At 40.2% G+C, this 5,959-nt stretch overlaps 1 pseudogene; it reads left to right on the top strand.

The window, feature by feature from the left end:
• The first annotated feature begins 4,261 nt into the window (after nt 1–4,261).
• Nucleotides 4,262–5,558, top strand: LOC116872071 (annotated as a pseudogene).
• Nucleotides 5,559–5,959: the final 401 nt, after the last annotated feature.

Genomic DNA, 5,959 nt, shown 5'->3' with positions numbered 1-5,959 from the left:
ATGGCACAGTAGCACCATAGCAGTCCACTTTCAGGGGATCAGCTGAGTGTAAGGAGTATCCCATAAAGCCATAGATGTGGACTGTGGCGGGGCATGAAGGGAGGGCAGGGACACAGATTGGGATGTCCCCAGAGCCATGTTTGGGTGACAGACCATTCACGGACCCAAGCGAACACACACACAGTAGCTCCCACTGCAACAGCTCTGCCTCAGGGCAGTTTGTGCTCCAGCCTTCCTGCTCTCCCTGCCTCTGTTCTTGTCATTGTAATTCCGGTGTTCATGTTTTGATTTTGATATTCCAGCCTTGCAAAAGCCTCTTTCCATCTTTATGTTCTACATAGTTTAAATAAGATTATCTTTGCCTCAATAGTCTGTCAAGTTTTACTTCGAACTTTTATAGGTATTTATGTGTTTTGGTGAGTAGATCCTGAACAATCTTTTCAAATTCTCTGTAGTTATTGGACCATGCTAATTTTCCACCACGTGAGTTGATGTCGGTAATTCATGTACTTCTAGTAATTTATTCATCTTGTCCACAGTAGCCATCTGTTTTTATCTAAGTTTTTACACTTCTTGACATTGTATTATACACATTTTTAAAAACTTATTTGCTTATAAGCTTTACAATCTTCTCTGTATCTGCAGCCATATCATTCCCTTTGTCCTTTCTAAAGGATACGTATTTGTGATTTCTCTCTTTTTTCTTAGACATGGCAGAGTCTGATCAAATCTTAATTTTTAAGGTTTAATTTTAATTTTTTAATTTTAATTCCCATATAGTTAACATACAGTGTTATATTAGCTTCTGGTGTATAACGCAGTGATTCACCAGTTCTGTACATAGTGCTCATCGAGATGAGTGTGCTCTTAATCCCCATCACCTATGTCACCCATCCCCATCCACCTCCCCTCTGGTAACCATCTGTTTGTTCTCTAGAGTTCAGAGTCTGTTTTCTGGTTTGTTTTTTCCCCCTTTGTTCATTTGTTTTGTTTCTTAAATTCCACATATGAGGGAAACCATATGGTATTGTCTTTCTCTGACTGACTTATTTTGCTTAGCATTATACTCTCAATCCATCCATGTTGTTGCAAATGGCAAGATACCATTATTTTTTATGGCTGAATAATAGTCCGTTATATATACATGTTATATATATTATATTGTTTTATATATATTTATATATGTGTATATGTGTATTCTTTATCCATTCATCTATTGATAGACCACTTGGGCAGCTTCCATAATTTGGCTATTGTAAATAATGATTTAATAAACATGGGGGTGCATATACACTCCCAAATTAGGGTTTTCGTATTCTTTGGGTAAATACCTAGTAGAGCGATTATTGGGTAGCTCTATTTTTTATTTTTTGAGGAACCTCCATACTGTATTCCACAGAGGTGCACCAGTTTGCATTCCACCAACAGTGCAAGAGGGAAGATTCCTTTTTCTCCACCTCCTTGGCAACACTTGTTGTTTCTTGTGTTTCTCATTTTAGCTATTCAGATCTTTTTTTTTTTAAGATTTTATTTATTTAATTGACAGACAGAGATCACAAGTAGGCAGAGACGCAGGCAGAGAGAGAGAGAGAGGAGGAAGCAGGCTCCCTGCTGAGCAGGGAGCCCGATGTGGGGCTCGATCCCAGGACCCTGGGATCATGACCTGAGCCGAAGGCAGAGGCTTTAACCCACTGAGCCACCCAGGTGCCCTAGACTTTCAGATCTTAATTTTATTGATTGTTTTATTTTTTTTTCCAAGTCATCCATTTTTATATTTACCTTACTCTTCTCCCTTACTTTTCTGAGGGCATATTATTATACCTTTCCAGGTTCTTGAATTGAACATTCAGGATTTTTTTTTCAATAATTCTTACAGTTATCCACTTGAACATAACCTCCACCAAGAGGAACATTTTCTCTTTTGATCACTGCTCTGTCCCCACCACTTGAAGCAGTGCTGGCCTACAATAGGCGCTCAGAAAATTTTTGTGGAATGGATGAGTCAGTCACTGACTTTACCCAAAGGAGTTTAAGGTTCTGACCACTGCTATGAGGAACCCTTCAGTCAGATTATCTTAGTTTTTATATGAAATTTTCTTGTGGTTAATAATTTCAGACAGGTTGTAATGCTAATCTGATTTTTCATTTTAACCTGAGGTATTTAGAGGAATGTTTGGGAATTTCCATGTGGTTAGGCTTGAGGTGAAGGCATTATCTTTTTGTTGTTTATTTTCTAGATTGATTACATCGTGATCAGGGAACATGGACCACATAATTTCTACTTTTTGGTTACTGAGTTCTTTGTGGCATGGTGTGTGATCAGTTGTTGTTATCATTCCATGAGAATTTGAAAAGAAAGCAGGTAGTTTGCTTTTGGGCTACACGTGAAGCTTGTTCAGTTTGATATTCAAACCTCTTTCCTCCACTGAATTTGGTTCTGGGTTATGATAAATTCTCCCACTACAATTATGGTTTGGTTAAAGTCCCTTTTTATTTCACATCTTCTTGGTAGACTGTGTTTTTTTACTGGAAAAAATGCATCTTGCCTTGAATTCTACCTTGTCTGATATGAGTACACCATACCTTGCTTTCTTTTGGCTGGCATCTGCCTGAGATACCTTTGTTGGACCGTTGATGTTAATCTTTGTCATTATGTTTTAAGTGAGTATCCTGTAACTGGTGTATCATCAGATTTATGTGTGTGAGTGTATACAACGATATGTGTGTATGTGCCCAGTATTAAGGCCTTTATCTTTAATAAAGAAATTTAACTAATTCACAGTCATAACATAACAATGAAATGTTTGGCCTTCCTGCCACTTTATTTCATGTTTTCTGTTCATTATCCTTTCTCAATATTTTCTTTTTTCCTTTTTCTGAATTTCATAGGGTTGACAAAGTATTTTATTGTTTTTCTTTGTTCCTCTTGTGGTACTCAGGTTCCATATCCCATATCCATATTATTAGTGCCTATCTTTAAATTATTAGCTAATGTATTTGAGCATATAATTTCCTATTTATATTAAGAATTAAATAGAAAATAATTCATCTATTGAATAAGACAAGTCTTATTCTTATATATAATTCTTATATTCTTATTCTTATTCTTATTCTTCATAAGAAGAGCCAGAGGTCCAATTTAAATTTAGACACCAGTTTTTTAGAGAGCTGTCTAGAACACTAACTGTTGGCACCTGGTGGCCTGGTGAAAAATTGAGCTTTGGCTGCTGAGGTAAGGGTAGCCCTCCGAGTACATACAGCTTACTACCAGGCCAGCCCGAGTTTCCATAGTGGTTGTTGGATAATTTCGCTTTGTCTCTTCATGCCCTTGTTTCTTCTATTTTCTGGAATTATTGAATGACCATTGAGAACGTCTTATTTCTTCAGCTTTATGGAGTTCCCCTCTGAAATTTTTTTTTAGGGATTGGCTCTTGAACAACTTTCTCTATTTCTTTCATTAAGATTTATTTGTTTAGGCTTTCTTTCTCTTCTGGGGTCAGTTTTGATAATCTATTCCTAGAAAATCACCATTTCAACTAGATTTTTCAAATTTATTTACATAGAATTATACAGAGAAACCTCTTGTCAGTTTTAAAATCCTTCAGTTTCAAAGGTTATTCCTACTTGTCTTTCCTATTTTGGATATGTGTGCTCTCTCATGCATGATCCTCTCTCTCATTCTCTAACTCACCAATGGATATCAATGCTCAGGGACACCTCCGGGACCACTTGTTGAAGACGCCAGAGCTTCTTTGGCCCTGGGTCTCTGGAAGACTAAGCAGCAAGATCTCCAGCTTGCTCCTTTCCCTCCAATCAGACTTCACATGAGCAAAAAATAAACTCTTGTGCTAAGCTGCTGATATATTTGGAATTTATCTGGTATAGCCCCTTACCTGATATATATGTTTTATTCTATTGTTTTTATAATTTCATTTTTACAACTAAAATCCATCTGGAATTATTTTAGAAAAAGAAATAACAAGGAAAACCATCTTTTTTTTTTTCTAGAAACATGGTCAGTTGTACCAAAACCCTTTAGTAAATGATAGTTTTTCCCTCTGATTTAAAATACCACCTTTGCTTTTTCGCAACGGGTTTGCCGCCAGAACACAGGTGTCGTGAAAACCACCGCCCAACCTAAGCCAGAACGGGGAAGGAAAAGACTCACATCAACACTGTTGTCATCGGACGCGTAGATTCGGGCAAGTCTACCACTACTGGTCCCATCTGATCTACAAATGTGGTGGGATCGACGAAAGAACCATCGAAAAATTCGAGAGGGAGGCTGCTGAGATGGGAAAAGGCTCCTTCAAATATGTCTGGGTCTTGGATAAACTGAAAGCTGAACGTGAACGTGGTATCACCATTGATATCTCCCCGTGGAAATTCGAGACCAGCAAGTATTATGTGACCATCACTGATGCTCCAGGACACAGAGACTTTATCAAAAACACGATTACAGGCACATCTCAGGCTGACCGTGCTGTCCTGATTGTTGCTGCTGGTGTTGGTGAATTTGAAGCCGGTATCTCCAAGAACGGGCAGACCCGTGAGCATGCCCTTACACGCTCACACACCGGGTGTAAACAACTAATTGTTGGTGTTAACAAAATGGATTCCACTGAGCTACCCTACAGCCAGAAGAGATACGAGGAAATCATTAAGGAAGTCAGCTCCTACATTAAGAAAATTGGCTACAACCCTGACACAGTAGCATTTGTGCTCATTCCTGGTTGGAATGGTGACAACATGCTGGAGCCAAGTGCTAACATGCCTTGGTTCAAGGGATGGAAAGTCACCCGTAAAGATGGGAATGCCAGCGGAACCACACTGCTTGAAGCTCTGGATTGCATTCTGCCACCAACTCGTCCAACTGAGAAGCCCTTGCATCTGCCTCTCCAGGACGTCTACAAAATTGGTGGTATTGGTACTGTCCCTGTGGGCCGAGTGGAGACTGGTGTTCTTAAACCTGGCATGGTGGTCACCTTTGCTCCAGTCAATGTTACAACTGAAGTCAAGTCTGTTGAAATGCACCATGAAGCTTTGAGTGAGGCTCTTCCTGGGGACAATGTGGGTGGGCTTCAATGTCAAGAACTTATCTGTCAAAGATGTTTGTTGTGGCAATGTGGCTGGTGACAGCAAAAATGACCCACCAATGGAAGCAGCTGGATTCACAGCTCAGGTGATTATCCTGAACCATCCAGGCCAAATTAGTGCTGGATATGCACCTGTGCTGAATTGTCACACAGCTCACATTGCTTGCAAGTTTGCTGAGCTGAAGGAGAAGATAGATCGTCGTTCTGGAAAAAAGCTGGAAGATGGTCCCAAGTTCTTGAAATCTGGTGACGCTGCCATTGTTAATATGGTTCCTGGCAAGGCTGTGTGTGTTGAGAGCTTCTCTGACTATCCTCCTCTGGGCCGTTTTGCTGTTCGTGACATGAGACAGACGGTTGCTGTGGGTGTCATCAAAGCAGTGGACAAGAAGGCATCTGGAGCTGGCAAGGTCACCAAGTCTGCCCAGAAAGCTCAGAAGCCTAAATGAGTATTATCCCCAACACCTGCCACCCCAGTCTTTTTTTTTTTTAATTTATTTGACGGAGAGAGATCACAGGTAGGCAGAGAGGCAGGAAGAGAGAGAGGGGGAAGCAGGCTCCATGCTGAGCAGAGAGCCCGATGCGGGGCTCGATCCCAGGACCCTGAGATCAGGACCTGGGCCGAAGGCAGAGGCTTAACCCACTGAGCCACCCAGGTGCCCCCTGCCACCCCCAGTCTTAATCAGTGGTGGAAGAACCGTCTCAAAACTGTGTCAATTGGCCATTTAAGTTTAATAGTAAAAGACTAGTTAGTGATAACAATGCATCATAAAATCTTCAGAAGGAAAGGAGAATGTTTTGTGGACCATTTGGTTTTTTTTGTGTGTGTGGCAGTTTTATTAGTTTTTAAAATCAGTACTTTTTAA

This window comes from Lontra canadensis, unplaced genomic scaffold (genome assembly GCF_010015895.1).
Source record: "Lontra canadensis isolate GAN:19392208 unplaced genomic scaffold, GSC_riverotter_1.0 scaffold28, whole genome shotgun sequence".
Lineage (NCBI taxonomy): Eukaryota > Metazoa > Chordata > Mammalia > Carnivora > Mustelidae > Lontra > Lontra canadensis.
Note: the sequence above shows the minus strand (reverse complement) of the source record. Positions and strands in the feature narration are given on the sequence as shown.